This window comes from Pelobates fuscus, chromosome 12 (genome assembly GCF_036172605.1).
Source record: "Pelobates fuscus isolate aPelFus1 chromosome 12, aPelFus1.pri, whole genome shotgun sequence".
NCBI classification, from domain to species: Eukaryota; Metazoa; Chordata; class Amphibia; order Anura; family Pelobatidae; genus Pelobates; species Pelobates fuscus.
Window position 1 is genome coordinate 75,286,752 of NC_086328.1, and position 20,086 is coordinate 75,306,837.

At 46.1% G+C, this 20,086-nt stretch overlaps 2 non-coding genes across 2 annotated transcripts; both read right to left on the reverse strand.

Moving 5' to 3' along the window:
• Positions 1–10,061: 10,061 nt before the first annotated feature.
• TRNAV-UAC (transfer RNA valine (anticodon UAC)) lies at positions 10,062–10,134 on the reverse strand. Its single transcript has one exon. It is a non-coding gene; the product is annotated as a tRNA-Val (tRNA).
• Positions 10,135–10,841: 707 nt separating this feature from the next.
• TRNAV-UAC (transfer RNA valine (anticodon UAC)) lies at positions 10,842–10,914 on the reverse strand. The gene has a single exon. It is a non-coding gene; the product is annotated as a tRNA-Val (tRNA).
• Between the last annotated feature and the right edge of the window lie 9,172 nt (positions 10,915–20,086).

Here is a 20,086-nt window from a genome sequence, read left to right on the forward strand (position 1 = left end):
GTGATCTGTCATGAATTGTCATTTGAATGTTAATTTGAACTGTGGGGCACAAGAACTTGAATCGAAAACATATTTAAGCCAACTATGTTTTCACTAAGCTTAGTGAATAACTAACATTAACGAGTCGGATTAAACACACTCTGCACTCGAGGTATGATCTGTTTAAATGACCCCACTCGGGCCCTAAATGGTAAAACGTTTCACATGGGCATACGAAAGGTACACATGGCAATTAAAATCAGAAAATATGTAAAACATTTTTAGATATATTGGAAATTAGTACACCAATACGATTAAGCACTGTACTTTCTGTACTTTACGGATTCATGTTTGCACGTTTTTTTTAAGAATTTGCCAGTCTATTTTTGAAGTTGTTCCCCTCCTCTTGACACAATCAATGACCTGAGAGTCTCCGTAAGCAGGGTTGACCTGTTAGTCCCGTTTTCCATTCAAGTTGTGCATGATGTCCCGGCTAGGTTTCCAGGGACAAATGTTTGAGCCTTGGCGTTGCCCCAATATGGAGGGAGCGTGGAGTTTGTTGGAGGCTTCGATGTGAGTAGCGAGTCCGGGGGGAGACCCAGTTGCCCCAGGATTCCCTCTGCCTCCTGCATGTTGCGTACGGTACGCCTGGCGTACGCATGGCGACTTCTCGCTTCAGTAGTTAGGACACGCCCCCCTAGCCCGCCAGCTTTTACCATACAAGCTGGTGGAGTCTGAGGCATTCAAAAAATTTGTAGCTATTGGGACACTGCAGTGGAAGGTACCCGGACGAAATTTATTTTCAAAAAAGTCAATCCCCAACCTGTACTCGATTGTGCAAAAGGAAGTAATGGCATGTCTGGCACACAGTGTTGGGGCAAGGGTCCATCTGACCACTGATACCTGGTCTGCAAAGCATGGTCAGGGCAGGTATATCACCTATACTGCGCATTGGGTAAAGCTGCTGATGGCTGCCAAGCATGGAATGCGTGGCTCTGCAGAGGAGTTGGTGACACTGCCACGACTTGCAGGCAGGCCTGCTGCCACCTCCTCTACTCCTCCTACTCCATCCTCTTCCATAACCTCCTCGGCTGAGTCCTCTTCTACTGCTGCGTCTTGCTCCACATCAACGGCACCCCCCCAGCTCCCCAGGTGCTATTCCACATCCCTATTCTGCTGTGTGTCAGTGTGTATCATGGTCTCTGAGGACAGGTGTGAATCCATATCTGCCAAGTGACCCTATGTAGGGGGAACAATCTCTATTCTGCTCTTTGTCAGTGTGTATCATGGTCTCTGAGGACGGGGAACAGTCTCTATTCTGCTCTGTGTCAGTGTGTATCAGGGGCTTTGAGGACAGGTGTCAATCCATACCTGCCAAGTGACCCTATGTAGGGGGAACAGTCTCTATTCTGCTCTTCGTCAGTGTGTATCAGGGGCTTTGAGGACGGGGAACAGTCTCTATTCTGCTCTTTGTAAGTGTGTATCAGGGGCTTTGAGGATGGGGAACAGTCTCTATTCTGCTCTGTGTCAGTGTGTATCATGGTCTCTGAGGACGGGGAACAGTCTCTATTCTGCTCTGTGTCAGTGTGTATCAGGGGCTTTGAGGACAGGTGTCAATCCATATCTGCCAAGTGACCCTATGTAGGGGGAACAGTCTCTATTCTGCTCTTTGTCAGTGTGTATCAGGGGCTTTGAGGACGGGGAACAGTCTCTATTCTGCTATGTGTCAGTGTGTATCAGGGGCTTTGAGGACAGGTGTCAATCTATATCTGCCAAGTGACCCTATGTAGGGGGAACAGTCTCTATACTGCTCTTTGTCAGTGTGTATCAGGGGCTTTGAGGAGGGGGAACAGTCTCTATTCTGCTCTTTGTCAGTGTGTATCAGGGGCTTTGAGGACGGGGAACAGTCTCTATTCTGCTCTTTGTCAGTGTGTATCAGGGGCTTTGAGGACGGGGAACAGTCCTTATTCTCCTCTGTGTGAGGAGGAGGAACGGGAAATGAGTAGCTCGGCATCCAACCTTGTGCAAATGGGGTCTTTCATGCTGTCGTGCCTGTTGAGGGACCCTCGTATAAAAAGGCTGAAGGAGAACGACCTGTGCTGGGTGTCCACGCTACTAGACCCCCGGTCTCTATTCTGTTCTGTGTCAGTGTGTATCATGGTCTCTGAGGGCAGGGAACAGTCTCTATTCTGCTCTGTGTCAGTGTGTATCAGGGGCTTTGAGGACAGGTGTCAATCCATACCTGCCAAGTGACCCTATGTAGGGGGAACAGTCCCTATTCTGCTCTGTGTCAGTGTGTATCAGGGGCTTTGAGGACAGGTGTCAATCCATATCTGCCAAGTGACCCTATGTAGGGGGAACAGTCTCTATTCTGCTCTTTGTCAGTGTGTATCATGGTCTCTGAGGTCAGGTGCCAATCCATATCTGTCAAGTGATCCTATGTAGGGGGAACAGTCTCTATTCTGATTTGTGGCAGTGTGTATCATGGTCCCTGAGGACAGGTGTCAATCCATATCTGCCAAGTGACCCTATGTAAGGAGAACAGTCCCTATTCTGCTCTGTGTGAGGAGGAGGAACGGGAAATGAGTAGCTCGGCATCCAACCTTGTGCAAATGGGGTCTTTAATGCTGTCGTGCCTGTTGAGGGACCCTCGTATAAAAAGGCTGAAGGAGAACGACCTGTGCTGGGTGTCCACGCTACTAGACCCCCGGTCTCTATTCTGCTCTGTGTCAGTGTGTATCATGGTCTCTGAGGTCGAGGAACAGTCTCTATTCTGCTCTGAGTCAGTGTGTATCATGGTCTCTGAGGACGGGGAACAGTCTCTATTCTGCTCTTTGTCAGTGTGTATCGAGGGTTTGAGGACAGGTGTCGATCCATATCTGCCAAGTGACCCTATGTAGGGGGAACAGTCCCTATTCTGCTCTGTGTGAGGAGGAGGAACGAGAAATGAGTATCTCGGCATCCAACCTTATGCAAATGGGGTCTTTCATGCTGTCGTGCCTGTTGAGGGACCCTCGTATAAAAAGGCTGATGGGAACGACCTGTGCTGGGTGTCCACGCTACTAGACCCCCGGTCTCTATTCTGCTCTGTGTCAGTGTGTATCATGGTCTCTGTGGACGGGGAACAGTCTCTATTCTGCTCTGTGTCAGTGTGTATCAGGGGCTTTGAGGACAGGTGTCAATCCATACCTGCCAAGTGACCCTATGTAGGGGGAACAGTCTCTATTCTGCTCTGTGTCAGTGTGTATCATGGTCTCTGAGGACGGGGAACAGTCTCTATTCTGCTCTGTGTCAGTGTGTATCAGGGGCTTTGAGGACAGATGTCAGTCCATATGTGTCAGGGTACCTGAAGCCTCTACCTCTGAGAGAGGTAGAGACTTAGAAGTTTATCCGTCCGGACGGCATGTCTCCTCGGTTCCTCGCGGTTCACCCGGTCTTGCAAACGCCGGCCGCGAGGGAGTCACTTCCTTTTATAGCAGGAGGACCGGAGGTCGACGTCATGACGCCAACCCGGAACGTCCTGTCACTCAAATCTCTGGAGACGAATCAGGACTCGCCGGAGGCGTGTCTTCTCTCCCTAACCAGGATACTTAACAGTGGCTCTCTCATTTACTCATTGCCCTGTCGTGGTTCTAGTCTGCCTAGTCACACAGTGCTCTGTTATTCTCTTGCCTTTTGGTTCTGACCCGGCTTTGGTATTTACTCTCCTGTCTTTCTGTTATCCTTGACCCGGCTTGTCTCTCGCTTACCTGTCTTCTCGTTTCCTCGACCTCGGCTTGTCTCTGACCATTCTATCGTAGTTTTACGTTAAGTCCGGCCATTCTAAGGACCGGTATACGTATCTGCTACTCTTTGTACTCTGCGTGTTGGATCCCTGACCCGATCCTGACATTACGACAGGGCCATGGATCCTGCAGGTACAAATTGTCAGCTTGGTTCTCCTGATCCTAGGTTTGACGCCATGGATCATAGGATGGATCAGATGGCTCTAGCACTACAGGCGCTGCTATCACGTCCTATTAATCCACCCGAGGAGATGCGTAATACGTCTGCTTCCTCTGTGGGTTCAGGGCTAGAGGTAGCTACTGTAGGTGCTTCTTCCCGAGTTACCCCACCTGTACGTTATGCTGGTTCTCCTGAGAGGTGTCGTGGGTTTTTGAACCAGATCAGTATCCATTTCGAGCTACAGCCCCGTTCCTACCCTACTGATAGGGCAAAAGTGGGATTTATTATTACCTTACTCATTGAGAAAGCTCTGAGATGGGCTAATCCGTTGTGGGAAAATGATAATCCATTAGTCTATAACTATAATGCCTTTGTAGCTGCTTTTAAAAGAACTTTTGATCCCCCTGGCAGGAGGGTCAATGCAGCCAGATTACTGTTGCGCCTTAGACAAGACAACCAAACACTTGTGGATTACGCACTAGAGTTCAGGTCTTTGGCGGCAGAAGTAAAATGGAATGAACAGGCCTATATAGACGTATTTTTAAATGGATTATCCGATGTTATACTTGATGAGGTAGCGACAAGAGAGCTTCCCGAGAACCTGGAAGACTTAATTTCCTTTATCTCTCGTATTGACGAACGTCTAAGGGAGAGGCAGAATACTCGAGATAGAACTGGTGGGTCTTCCTTTAGACTAGCACCATCATTTCAAATTTCTGAAACCAAAACTCCACAGGTTTCAGAACCTATGCAGTTAGGCCTTACTCGTCTGTCAGAGGAGGAGAGACAGTACAGGAGAAGGGAGGGACTGTGTATGTATTGTGGAGCCAGAGGTCATGTACGTTTGAGCTGTCCCAGTCGTCCGGGAAACGCTCGCACCTAAGTTTCTCTAGAGGACAGACCTTGGGTGTTTCGATTTTGTCCTCTACTCATAACTACAAAGAACATAGACTCCTATTACCGGTCTCTTTAACTTGGGAAAAGGGAACCTTAGAGACTATGGCATTGATAGACTCCGGCGCTGCTGAGAGTTTTATCGACCAAAAGTTTCTCACCAAACACACTATCCCATCCCAGCTAAGGAAGACACCCTTGGCTGTTGAGGCCATTGATGGTAGACCTTTAGTTGAGCCTGTGATTTTCCGGGAGACTACACCTCTTAACTTAACTACTGGTATTCTACACAAGGAGGAAATATCCCTACTACTCATTTCATCTCCTTCTGTTCCCATAGTCCTGGGATACTCCTGGCTTAAGAGACATAACCCCGTTATAGATTGGAGATCAGGGGAAATAGTTTCGTGGGGTCAGGATTGTCAAGAGAATTGTTTAAAGAAAGTGTCACCTCTCTGTAGTGTCAACGCACTTAATAACGCTACCGACCCTACCAAAGTACAGATACCGTCCTTGTATCAAGATTTAAAGGCAGTATTTGACAAAGGAAAGGCTGATACCTTACCACCACATAGGCCTTTTGATTGCAAAATTAATTTACTTTCTGGTACTATGCCCCCCAGGGGTCATGTATATCCTTTGTCTACGAATGAGAACTTAGTTCTAGAGGAGTATATTCGTGAAAACCTAGACAAGGGGTTCATTAGAAGATCCTCCTCCCCTGCTGGGGCTGGATTTTTTTTTGTTAAAAAGAAGGATGGTACTTTAAGACCCTGCATTGACTACCGAGGTCTTAACAAGATAACCATTAGAAATGTATATCCGATTCCCTTGATCACCGAGCTTTTTGATCGATTAAAAAGTTCTAAGATTTTCACTAAGTTAGACCTTAGAGGTGCTTATAATTTGGTGAGAATTCACGACGGAGACGAGTGGAAAACTGCATTCAATACTCGATATGGGCACTATGAGTATACTGTAATGCCTTTTGGTCTCTGCAATGCCCCGGCGGTATTTCAGGATCTTATTAATGAGGTTCTTAGGGAGTTTCAAGATGACTGTGTGATTGTATACCTTGATGATATACTTATACATTCCAGGGATATTGAAACTCACCACGGACAAGTCAGAAGGGTTTTACACAAACTTCTTCAGCATGGCTTATACTGCAAATTAGAGAAATGCAGCTTTGACCAATCCCAAACTACCTTTCTTGGTTACGTGATTTCTGGAGAGGGGTTTGAAATGGATCCGGAGAAGCTCCAATCCATATTAGATTGGCCTTTACCTAAGGGTCTCAAGGCTATCCAGAGATTTATTGGTTTCTCCAATTACTACAGACGTTTCATTAAGGGATACTCCTCTATCATTGCTCCCATCACCAACATGACCAAACAAGGGGCTGATACTAAGAATTGGTCTACTGAAGCACTTCTGGCTTTTAAGACACTCAAGGAGCTGTTTGCTTCCGCACCAATTTTGGTTCACCCTGATACTACACTACCTTTCCTACTCGAAGTTGACGCTTCTGAGACAGGTATAGGTGCCGTTCTGTCCCAAAGGTTGGGTGTAGATAAACCATTACATCCTTGTGGATACTTTTCCAAAAAATTGTCAGGTACTGAAAGCAGATATGACATTGGTGACAGGGAACTCCTAGCGGTTATAATGGCCTTAAAGGAGTGGAGACATTTATTGGAGGGTACTTTGCATCCTGTTACTATTTTGACAGATCATAAAAACTTATCCTATATTGGAGAGGCTAAACGACTATCATCTAGACAGGCTCGTTGGTCCATATTCCTCACTCACTTCAACTACGTACTCACATATAGGCCAGGTTCTAAGAATTCTAAAGCCGATGCCTTGTCTCGCCAATATGAACCTGCTGCCATATCTGAGCCGGTTTTGTCCTCTATAGTACCCAAGTGTAACATTATCGCTAACACTACTCTCAAAGTCCACTCTCCGCTACTTGAGCAGATAAGGAGCTTGCAGCATCTGGCACCTAGACTGACTCCTGCTTCCAGACATTTCGTTCCTCCTGAACTCCAACTGGAGCTCTTACAGTGTCTTCACGAGAGTAAGGTGGCTGGTCATCTGGGTGTTCGCAAGACGTATTCTTTGATCTCCAAAGATTTCTGGTGGCCTTCGTTACGGAAGGATATTAAGGATTTTATCGGAGTTTGTGAGGTCTGTACTAAAACTAAACTACCGCATTCGCTTCCTTGTGGCCTTCTACAACCTCTGGAAATTCCTGATAAACCTTGGTCCTGTGTGGCAATGGACTTTATTGTGGATTTGCCTGTTTCTAAAAGGCACACTGTTATCCTCACCGTAGTCGATAGGTTTACCAAGATGGCACATTTCGTACCTTTGCCTAAACTTCCGACTTCTCCTGAATTGGCGGAGATATTTGCTAAAGAGATTTTTCGCTTGCATGGGATTCCTTCGGAGATCACTTCTGATAGAGGCTCCCAATTTGTTTCACGTTTTTGGAGATCATTCTGTTCTCAATTAGGCATCAAATTGAATTTTTCTTCCGCCTATCATCCTCAGTCTAACGGAGCTGCCGAACGAACCAACCAGAAGATTGAGCAGTACTTACGTTGTTTTGTTTCCGAACACCAGGACGATTGGGTCGGTTTGATTCCTTGGGCGGAGTTTGCGCACAACAATCTCGTTTGTGACTCTACGCATTCAAGCCCCTTCTTCATGAACTATGGCTTTCACCCATCTATTCTTCCCTCGGTTTCTCCTTCCCAAGGAGTGCCGTCGGTTGATGTCCATGTGGCCAATTTGAGGAAGTTGTGGGATCAGACTCGACAGATTCTTCTACACAATTCTATGCTGGTTAAGAAACATGCTGACAAACGTAGAAGGGCGGCTCCGAATTTCGTTCCAGGCGATAGAGTTTGGTTGAGTAATAGGAATATTCGCCTTAAAGTTCCTTCCATGAAATTCGCTCCTCGTTATATTGGTCCCTACAGGATCTTGACTCGAATTAACCCAGTGGCGTATCGTCTAGCTCTCCCAGCTACTTTACGCATCCCGAACTCCTTTCACGTGTCCTTGCTGAAACCTCTAATCTGTAACAGATTCTCCTCCACAATCGCCCCTCCGCGCCCTGTTCAGGTGGAGGGTCAGGAAGAGTATGAGGTTAACTCCATTATTGATTCTCGTGTCTCCCGGGGGAGAGTACAATATTTGGTTGACTGGAAGGGTTATGGTCCTGAGGAGAGGAGTTGGGTACCACAAGAGGATGTTCATGCTCCTCGCCTTCGCAGGGCATTTCACTCCCGCTTTCCATCTCGCCCCGGCTCCTTCCGCCCGGTGGGCGTATCTGAGAGGGGGGGTACTGTCAGGGTACCTGAAGCCTCTACCTCTGAGAGAGGTAGAGACTTAGAAGTTTATCCGTCCGGACGGCATGTCTCCTCGGTTCCTCGCGGTTCACCCGGTCTTGCAAACGCCGGCCGCGAGGGAGTCACTTCCTTTTATAGCAGGAGGACCGGAGGTCGACGTCATGACGCCAACCCGGAACGTCCTGTCACTCAAATCTCTGGAGACGAATCAGGACTCGCCGGAGGCGTGTCTTCTCTCCCTAACCAGGATACTTAACAGTGGCTCTCTCATTTACTCATTGCCCTGTCGTGGTTCTAGTCTGCCTAGTCACACAGTGCTCTGTTATTCTCTTGCCTTTTGGTTCTGACCCGGCTTTGGTATTTACTCTCCTGTCTTTCTGTTATCCTTTACCCGGCTTGTCTCTCGCTTACCTGTCTTCTCGTTCCCTCGACCTCGGCTTGTCTCTGACCATTCTATCGTAGTTTTACGTTAAGTCCGGCCATTCTAAGGACCGGTATACGTATCTGCTACTCTTTGTACTCTGCGTGTTGGATCCCTGACCCGATCCTGACAATATGTCAAGGTGTCAATCCATATGTCAAGGTGTCAATATGTCATATGTCAGGTGTCAATCCATATCCATTGCGATTTAGGAATGTTAGGTGATTTCTGCCCTTTATGGATTAAAACCAGACTCTGCATCAACTGTGTCATTTTCCATGGGAGTTTTGCCATGGATCCCCCTCCGGCATGCCACAGTCAAGGTGTTAGTCCCCTTCAAACAACTTTTCCATCACTTTTGTGGCCAGAAACAGTCCCTGTGGGTTTTAAAATTCGCCTGCCCATTGAAGTCAAAGGCGGTTCGCCCGGTAATTTCGTGTTTGCGACATCACTAATATAGGACATCACTAATATATTAACATCTCATGTGGCAATGTCCCTGAAGTGATCGCTGAGTGAAATACCTTCAATAAGTTGGCAGTGCCCCTAGCAGTGCCACTATTGCCACTATTGCCTCTATTGCCTCTATTACTTCTTGCAGGTCTATAGGTTGGAGCAGCTGAGCTACCAGGGTTTGCGTGACTTGGGGGAGGTTTGCGGTTCTCAAATACTTATCAATGTCTTCTACGTTAGCTGGAAGTGTGGCACCTGAGGATTTCAAGTTGTATAGCTGGGAATAAAACTCCGCAAATTCTAGGCTTACACTATGAAACCTCAGTTGATGCTTCTTTTTGTGGCATACCATCAGAAAAATAGACCTCAACATGGCCAGTATTTATGCACAAAACCTTTGTCAAATACTGGTTATATCAGCATTTTAAAAAACAATGCGTTGTTCACACTTTTGCCTGGAGTTCAGCAAATGTTACATGCAACTTTTATATAACTCTATGTATTTTAATGGATAGCGAGTGTGGATGGCCATTAATACATTTTCAGGAATAAGCACATCTGAAGAATTACTGTAAATCCACCTGTGCATTGTCAGAGTGAATACATGAGCATGGAAATTCAAAGTCCCTTTCCTCTTTTTCAATCTTTATTTCAGGATGCTTTGGATATATTTTATTATTGATTATATTATTTTTTTTTATCTCATTCGGTCATTCTTAAAAGTGGGAACTATACCCCAAACTTGCAATTTTAATTAAATATAGCAGAAATAGAATGGAAATTCTCTGAAAAAAGGCTTCTACAACTTGCTCTTTCCCATTTTAATGAATAATCTACACAGTATTTATCTAATCTCAATTTCAACCTACTCGTCAACTTTTCATCAAGAACCTTTGTAAATGAGAAGCACACTTTACTTACAAATTTTTAAAGGAAAACCAATGGATTCACTGGGGATCATGAACCTTTGTAAAACCTTTACTTACACATTTTTAAAGGAAAACCAATGGTTTCACTGGGGATCAAACCCAGGACCTTCTGCATGTAAAGCAGACGTGATAACCACTACACTATCAAACCTCACTAGATGTTTAATTTTGTGGCATACCATCAGAAAAATAGACCTCAACATGGCCAGTATTTATGCACGAACCTTTTGTCAAATACTGGTTATATCAGCATTTTAAAAACAATGCATTCTTTACACTTTTGCCTGGAGTTCAGCAAATGTTACATGCAACTTTTATATAACTCTATGTATTTTAATGGATAGCGAGTGTGTATGGTCATTAATACATTTTTAGGAATAAGCACATCTGAAGAATCACTGTAAATCCACCTGAGCATTGTCAGTTGAATACATGAGCTTGGAAATTCAAAGTCTCTTTCCTCTTTTTCAATTGTTATTTCAGGAAGCTTTGGATATATTTTATTAATGATTGTATTTTTTTAGCTCATTCGGTCATTCTTAAAAGTGGGAACTACAACCCAAACTTGCAATTTTAATTACATATAGCAGAAATATAATGGGAATTCTCTAAAAAAAAATATTTCTACAACTTGTTCTTTCCCATTTTAATGAATAATCTACACAGTATTTATCTAACCTCAATTTCAACCTACTCGTCAACTTTTCATCAAGAACCTTTGTATATGAGAAGCACACTTTACTTACAAATTTTTAAAGGAAAACCAAATCTCAATTTCAAGCTACTAGTCAACTTTTCATCAAGAACCTTTGTAAATGAGAAGCACATTTTACTCACACATTTTTAAAGGAAAACCAATGGTTTCACTGGGGATCAAACCCAGGACCTACTGCATGTAAAGCAGACGTGATAACCACTACACTATGAAACCTCACTAAATGTTTAATTTTATTAAAGACACGGAGGCTCATATTATGCATAACTCTTTCTTTATTTCCTCAGCAGCAAAGATAGAGGAATATAAATATTATCAAAAACGAAAGAAAAAACTGTGCAGGCACAACAGGCAGCCAATCACATAATAGAGGAAGTAGCTATATAAGTCCTGTGTCTCCCACAATCCCCCTCTTTCTTTGCTGCTTCCTCAGACAGCTAAGTATTTTACTTGAGCTCTCCTACTCATTGCATTTTGTTTTGTGATTTTTACTTGTGGTTCATGTTTCTGATTAAGATTATTACTATTATCGTTGTATTTATTCACTGTTGATATTTTTTGGTACCTACATCGTTGGTGTATCTGGGGTTCCCCTGGGACTTTGCCCGCCGCCGCGGGCTGTTTTTTTCCCCTCCCTCCCATCCCTGTTTGTCGCTTCTCAGCGCTATCACTCTGCCGCGTGGTCCTTCTCTGTGACCGCGGCTGAGTGTGCTCGTTTCTCCTCTGGCGGGCTGCCCGCGCGGGTAGGTGCACGCGCCCCTTCCCCCGCCGGGAGCCAGTCTGCGAGCGCACTCTGACACGTGCGGCGGCCATTTTGGGCGGTCACTCGCATCACCCTCTTCTGCCGTGCGGTCGGTCCCTGTTTTCCTCTGGGTTCCCCTGCTACACCAACGATCAGGTTTAGCTTGTATTCTGTTCTGCTGGGTTAATCAACCCATTTCTAGTGTTTCCTTTCGGCTTATATTAGTGCCCGTTTTTCTATTGTGCCTCATTATGCAGGATAGCAAGGATGGGCCTACTGACCGCTCTGAGGATTTCCCAATTGATAACCCTGAAGGTGCTATGGCCTCTCAGGAGCTCCAGGCCTTATTGGAAGCTACTATGGCTTCCTCCCTTCAAAAGGCTATTGCCTCCGCTATGGGGGCTGTCTCATCCTCCTTTACCCAGTCACTTCACTCTGTGTTTTTGCCTTCCATGGCTACCCCTAACCCCCTGGGTGTGGGGTCCCCTTCCCCTGCCCAAACTGTGCCGGGTGCCCGTAAGGCGAAGGCAAAGTCTCGACATATCGGCTCCCACTCCTCGATGCAGGCTTTGCCTGCCATGACTGACACGCCTCTGGCGGTCGCAGATAGCGCGCATCCCACGCGCACAAGAGCCCCTGGCCGGGCTAAAAAGGCTAGATTGTGGAAACGGGCTAGAGCCCTGGATGATGGGTCGGATACCGACCGGAGTGTGGAAGATGATTCCGATATTATGGAATATGACTCCTATGTTGAGGGCGAGTCAGGCGAGGATCAATCCCCTACGGGTGTAACCCCTTCTGGGTCCTCTGCCAACCCCCGAGGAAAAGTGCCAGACCCCGCTGGGGATGATAATAAAGGGCTTTTAGACCCACAGGGTAACCCCCTGTTTGACCCGGACGACCTACGTCACCCGCGGTCTGCTGAATGGGTCCCTCCGGACCATATCGCCCAATATGTGGCTAAGAGAATACGCACACCTCTGTCCAAGGAAGGCCGCAATAAATTGCGTGCCGAATGCCCACGGCCTTCCCTCCCTGGCGCTGCCTGTAAGACCCCAGACGTTGACCCTCAAATTGCCCAATTTTTAAATAAGTCTGGATGGAAACCTAAGAAGGGTCTTGATCACTCCCTGAAAGGGTGCCAGGACAAGATCCTGGACACGCTGGGCCCCCTATCAAAACTATACGAGCTTCTGGATGCCGCTCGTACTGGTGACTCTATTTTGGATGTCGATGTGGCCATCGGGTGGGTCCAGCGGGCTATATGCCTTCTAGGGAATGCTAACACGGCCATGTCTTCCGAGAGACGCAAGGCAATTCTATTGAAAATAGACCCTAAACTGGCCGCTATGACCGTAGCTGAACCTGATTCAGCCGATGAGGGGATGTTGTTCGGCACATCCTTCGTAAAGGACATGGGGTCCTATGTCAAAACGTTTACGGCGATCGACAAGGCGCAGGCAAATATGAAGCGCGTATTCGCGCCCAAGGTTTTCGGAGGGGCCGGGCGTAGCAGGAACCGTCCACCCGGCCGTGGTTTCCGAGGCTCTTTCCGTGCCACCAGAGGTTCCTTTTTCCCCTCCCGAGGGTTCCAAGATCCGAAAACGCCTCCCTTCTTTCCGGCAAGAGGTAGATCGTGGGGCTCCAGATACCCCCGTGGTGGGTCTTCGGGCAGACGCCCTTATGGTGAGTACCCTTTCTTCCCCTCTAGATCAGGTTCGGGTGGCGGGGAGGCTGGCTTTGTTCTACCCAAGGTGGGCAGATATAACCTCAGATGCTTGGGTTCTGCAATGCGTAAAAGGTTATCAACTGGAGTTTGTCTCCCTGCCTGTTCAAATGTATGCCCCCATGGAATTATCTCTCCCACAGGAGCAGGACGCGATGATCTCCGCAGAAGTCGAGGAGATGTTCTCGAAAGGCGCAATCGAAGAATTGCCGTTTGCCACTCCAGGCTTTACGAGCAATCTCTTCCTAGTGCCCAAGAAAGGGGGCGGGGTCCGCCCAGTGATAAATCTTCGCCTTCTCAACGCTTTCCTACGCTACCAACATTTTCAGATGGAAGGCATTCATTGTCTCAGAGGCCTTCTGAGACAGTCGGATTGGATGGCCAAGTTGGACCTGAAGGACGCATACTTCACGGTTCCAATAGCAGTAGAGTCCAGGGACTACTTACACTTCACCTGGCACGGACGGCGTTGGCGTTTTACATGCCTGCCGTTCGGTCTCTCCTCGGCCCCTTGGTGTTTCACCAAGGTGATGAAGCCGGTGGTGTCGTACCTCCGTACCCGAGGGGTTCGACTGATTATTTACCTGGACGACATCCTAATCATGTCCCAATCGTTAGAATGCCTGAGACTGCATTTGGACTGGACAGTCAATCTCTTACAGAACCTAGGTTTTCTGATCAACTGGGACAAGTCGGTCCTGACCCCCGCCCAGTCTATGGAGTTTTTGGGGTTCCAGGTGGATTCCGTACGGCAGTTCCTGTACTTGCCGGAATCCAAGATAAAAGCCATACAGAAGGAGCTCCGTTGGGCTCTTCGTGCTTCGGACTTATCAGTTCGACAGTTGGCAAGGATCATCGGTCTACTGGCCTCCTCCATTCAGGCGATATTCCCAGGCCCCTTGCATTACCGGGCTCTCCAGCGACTCAAGGGGTCGCACCTACGTTCGGGTCACTCCTACGAATCTCCAATATGTCTGGACGAGGAATCCAGAGACGAGCTGGTTTGGTGGCTAGCGCACATGGAAGCCTGGAACGGAAGGGCGATTTTTGGTTCCATTCCGGACGTGATCATAGAATCGGATGCCAGCTTGCACGGCTGGGGGGCTCGTTGTGGCAACGTTTCTACAGGAGGCAGATGGTCCGACACAGAGAAGTCGTTGCACATCAATTGCCTGGAACTGCTAGCAGGAGCTTTTGCGATTCGCAGCCTTACCCCTGGAAGGGCGAACTGTTGCGTTCTCCTCAAATTAGACAACGTATCGGCGGTCCAATACATAAATCACCTGGGCGGCACCAAGTCCAGGATGTTGGCTCTCTTGGCGAAGGATTTTTGGCAGTTCTGCCTTTTCAACAACGTTTCGGTGACGGCGGAACATATTCCGGGTCTGGACAATTCGGGTGCGGATTGGAACTCCAGACATTTAAGAGACTCGGGAGACTGGCGCTTGCACGCCTCGGTATTCCAAAGCCTGACCGAGTTGTGGGGGCGATTCGAGATGGACCTATTCGCCTCTCGCCTGAACACTCACTTACCGAAGTTCTACAGTTGGAGACCGGACCCGGCGGCCGTGGCGACGGATGCCTTTCTGCAGGAATGGCCCCCGGGCCGCCTATATGCCTTCCCTCCATTCAACATGATTGCTCGTACGATCTCGAAGCTCGTTCGTCACGACTGCTGTCTGGCTCTGATCACCCCTCTGTGGAGATCCCGTCCGTGGTTCCCTCGACTGATGGAATTGTCCATAGACTTCCCTCGTCTATTACTGAACTTTCAGAACCTCCTGCTGGATCCGGATGGGAACTCGCACGATTTGGTACTACGGCACCAGTTGCCCCTGGTAGCGTGGTTCCTTTCAGGGGACGCTGGGTTGTCCCTGACGTTCCACAGACAACTCTCTTGCTCCTCGATAACGCCTGGGCTCCGGGCACGCGATCAGCTTACCGAGCTGCATGGAAGTCTTGGTCTGATTGGTGCATGGAACGGGCAATGGATCCCGTATCTGCCCCTCTCCATTTGATCCTGGAGTTTCTCACTGCCTTGTTCGACTCAGGCAAGGTGTACAGAACTATCAATGTTTTTCGCTCGGCCATATCTGCCGGTCACGGAGGCTTGGAAGGTTTACCCGTCGGCAAACATCCTTTTGTATGCCGTCTTCTCAAGGGTATTCGCCTCGGCCGTCCGCCTAAGTCGCGCTTTTCGGCCTTTTGGGACGTCAACATAATGTTGAGGTTCCTGTCGGCGTGGTATCCTAACCATGACTTGACCCTTAAGCAGCTATCCTCCAAGATGGTTATGCTGCTTTGCCTGATCTCTTGTAAGAGAGTCTCCGACGTCAGGGCTCTTGATTGGGGTGCCTTCGTGTTTACTCCTGAAGGCGTTACTTTCAACATATCTAGGAGGACTAAGTCAGCATCCAAATCCTTCGTATATCCTAGATTCTCGTTATGTCCAGCGCTCTGTCCGGTGGATTGTTTGAAGGCCTATCTGGATGCTACGCGAACGTTGCGTTCGTCTGACCGACATCCCCTATTCATTTCATTTAAGGCTCCTCATCGTCCAGTCTCGACACCGACGCTAGCGCGTTGGATTCGTTGGCTTTTGTCAATAGCGGGTATAGACACGTCTATCTTTACACCTCACTCTGTACGAGGTGCTATGGCCTCGAAGGCTTCCACAGTTGGTTGCCGGCTGGAAGACATCCTGCGCGCAGCGGACTGGACCCGAGAATCAACCTTCAGGGACTTCTATTTCAGACCAATTGAACACATCGCATCTCAGGTGATAGCACAGCTTTGAACTTGCATAATATGAGCCTCCGTGTCTTTAATAAAATTCCCAGATTTTACTAGTAACATGACGTAAAGTCATGATTTTATTAAAGACACGGAGGCGAGCATTATTCCCTCCCTCCCGGTGTGGATTTGGGATAGGAGATGCTTCAATACTATCAGGTATGTTTTCAATTAGGTCTGTGTTTGGATCATGTATCTATATCATGTATTTTATCATGTTTGGATGAATTTGACAGTTCTAAATTGGTTTCTAATTTTATATATTTTCTATTCCAGAATCCAGTTTCATGTATGACTCCTCACGGTTATGTTTGGTAAGTCTACAGTTTTGAGTTTGGAAATTACCATATTTTTCTATCTTTTTTAGCTTGAAGTTATCGCATTGCTTCCCGTTTCCTGTTTGGATCAAGTGGGACATCGTTCATCTTACCTGGTCTTCGGTTTTCGCAAGAAAGAGGGGGATTGTGTGAGACACAGGACTTATATAGCTACTTCCTCTATTATGTGATTGGCTGCCTGTTGTGCCTGTACAGTTTTTTCTTTCGTTTTTGATAATATTTATATTCCTCTATCTTTGCTGCTGAGGAAATAAAGAAAGAGTTATGCATAATACTCGCCTCCGTGTCTTTAATAAAATCATGACTTTACGTCATGTTACTAGTAAAATCTGGGAATTTTGTGGCATACCATCAGAAAAATAGACCTCAACATGGCCAGTATTTATGCACGAACCTTTTGTCAAATACTGGTTATATCAGCATTTTAAAAACAATGCATTCTTTACACTTTTGCCTGAGGTTCAGCAAATGTTACATGCAACTTTTATATAACTCTATGTATTTTAATGGATAGCGAGTGTGGATGGTCATTAATACATTTTTAGGAATAAGCACATCTGAAGAATCACTGTAAATCCACCTGAGCATTGTCAGTTTGAATACATGAGCTTGGAAATTCAAAGTCTCTTTCCTCTTTTTCAATTGTTATTTCAGGAAGCTTTGGATATATTTTATTATTGATTGTACTTTTTTAGCTCATTCGGTCATTCTTAAAAGTGGGAACTACAACCCAAACTTGCAATTTTAATTACATATAGCAGAAATATAAAGGGAATTCTCTAAAAAAATTGTTTCTACAACTTGTTCTTTCCCATTTTAATGTATAATCTACACAGTATTTATCTAATCTCAATTTCAACCTACTCGTCAACTTTTCATCAAGAACCTTTGTAAATGAGAAGCACATTTTTTTTTTTTTTTTTTTTTTCAATTTATTCTTTATTGAAATTTTTTCACAGTTGATATAGAGCATAAACAGGGGTACAGAAAGGAAAAAGGGGGGGTTGATGGGGAAAGTGTTGTTAGGTTCAGCAGAACCTCAGATTTTCCATATATTGTACATCATGTTAACAAGGGAATAAGTAGAAGAGAAAAAAAAAAAAAAGAAAACAGAAAAACATAAACCGTTTACAGTAGAGTCTCTTTCATCGTAGGTGACTTATTTATCCACATCCTTCTAACAATGTACATTTAACCCGTTTGGCACAAAGCTGGCTTCGTTGGCCGTGTGGCCTTCTCTTCCCCAATTTTAGAATGGGAAAAAACAACACATTTACCAAAAAGAAAACATATTACTATAGGAAAGGTATGAGCACCTGTGTGCTGACAGCCTGTGTGCTTGTTAGTCTTTAATAGTCTTTAATATAGAAAGTAGCCCTTGCCCTTATTGTTATTTAAGGCTCGTTTTGGGGGGTCATGATACCTTTGTGTTGTCAATCATTCCTCTCATCTTATAGCGTCTTACTTACGCCGTTAGTGTTCGTGTGTTAAGAGATTGGGTCTCTTTGTTCCCACCTTGTATAAACGAATCCCACTCTTGTTTGGCCTCCAGAAGGTGAGTCGGTGTAGAGTAGGTGGTCGTGAGTTTAGTTTCGTATGTTAGATTTAGATCAATCTGAGATAGGAGCTCTGTTGATTTAGGACAGGCGGTCTGCTTCCATGCTCGTGCTATCAACGTGTTTGCCGCTATTATTATGTGAAATAGAAGTGTCTTGTGTGCTTTGTGGAGCTCGTCCGGGAACATGAAGAGCAGTCCATTCTCGGGTTTTAGTGCTATGTTCGTGTGTAAGGCGTCATTAATAATCCCCCCCACATTCTCCCAGTATCCTTTTATCTTTGGGCACGTCCACCAAATGTGGTACATGCTTCCCACCTCTTCCCTGCATCTCCAGTATAGGTTTGTTGTGTTTGGGTAGATTTTAGCTAGTTTGGTTGGTACCAGGTACCACCGATACTGGATTTTTCTCATCAGCTCCACATGTGAGGAGCATCTTGACCTTCCTTTGTGTGCTGTAAAAGCTTTTTGCCATTGGTCATCTGTAAATCGTTTGTGTATGTCTCTATGCCAGTCCTCTCTGAGTTTATCGAGTGCGTCGTTTGGTGTGCTGTCACTTAATGTTGCATAAAGCGTAGAAAACATTTTTTTCGGCATGTTGCCTGTTTCACTTATTGTATATAGTATCTTTAGGGAATGGGAGGTGGTTTTGCTAGTATTGTTCCCTAGTAGGGATTTTATCTGGAGGTACGAGAATATGGTGCTACTTGGCAGGGTGTATTCTTGCTGCAAGTCAGGAAATTTTTTGACTGTGCCCCTACTTACTAGTTGGCCTACTCTCGTGCACCCGGCTTGTACCCATGGGCGAATGCTTATAGTGGGGTTGGCTATAGCCAGACTCTGCATTGGTGTCTGTAATGCCCATTGTTTATCGTGTCCCAATTTCCTTATTGATGAATCCCATACTTTCAGCAGTAGCGCTGTTGTCGGCAGAACTTGTAGTGATTTTGGTCTTAATTTGTGTGGAACCCAAAACAAGTATTTTAAGCCTTTATGACCTCCCTCGGCAGATTCTATCTCTTCCCATTGTGGTCTTTCCCCTTTTTCCCTCATTTCGTGTGTCTGCAAGGCTGTTGACATTAAGGCGGCCTTATAGTACAAGTGTACATTCGGGAGGCCGAGGCCTCCATGTTTCAGTGGTTTGCATAAGATTTTTGTGGCTATTCGGGGTTTTTTGTTTGCCCATACAAATCTCGTGATTATTTGTTGTAATTTATTGAGGTACGAGTTTGGGAGGAAAATTTGTAGAGTGCGCAATAAGTATTGGAACTTGGGTAGTAGCATCATTTTTATGGCCCCCATTCTACCTATCCACGACAAAAATTTGCCTTCCCAACTGTTCATTGTGTCCCCCATCTCCCGCAGTAGTCTACCATAGTTTAGCTCTAACAATTTCGCAGGGTGTTTGGGGATTTTTAGACCTAGAAATGTGAGATAATCCTCCCTCCAGTCAAACTGAAATCCTTCCTTAAGTTGGGTCAGTATTTTAGCAGATAACCCTATCCCCATAGCTTGTGTTTTAGTGAGGTTAAGCTTGTAGTAAGAGTGGTCCCCATATTGTTTGATTTCTTTGAGAAGATTGGGAAGTGAGATGAGTGGTTGTGTGAGCGTCAGAATGACGTCATCCGCAAACAGACCTGCCTTGTATTCGGTATTTCTTATCTGTATGCCATGTATATTCATATTCTCTCTGATTTTGCTGGCTAATGGTTCAAGGGCCAGGATGTAAAGCAGTGGTGACAGGGGGCATCCTTGTCGTGTGCCATTTGTTAGGTGAAAGGGCTCTGACGTGAAGCCTGAGTTCAGGACCTGTGCTGTAGGTGCGCTGTACAGTGATTCCACCACTGCTGTGAATTCTTGTGGTATCCCAAATTTAGTTAAAGTTGCCTTGAGGAATCCCCAATGCAGCCTATCGAAGGCTTTCTCCGCATCTAAGGATACAAAGAGGCCTCCTTGTCCCTGTGTCTGAAGTTTGTGCAGCAGGTTTAGTATTTTCCTCGTGCTATCAGATCCCTGTCTTCCCTTTACAAATCCCACTTGATCCCGGTGTATGAGATGTGGTATGATCTTCCCTAGTCTTGTTGCATAAAGTTTCGCGAAAATTTTCGCATCAGTGTTTAGCAATGAGATGGGTCTAAAGTTTTGTGGGACTGTAGCGGGTTTATTGGGTTTCGGCAGTGTGACTATACGGGCCAGCGACATGGCTCGTGGGAGTGATTTTGTGGCTGTTGCAT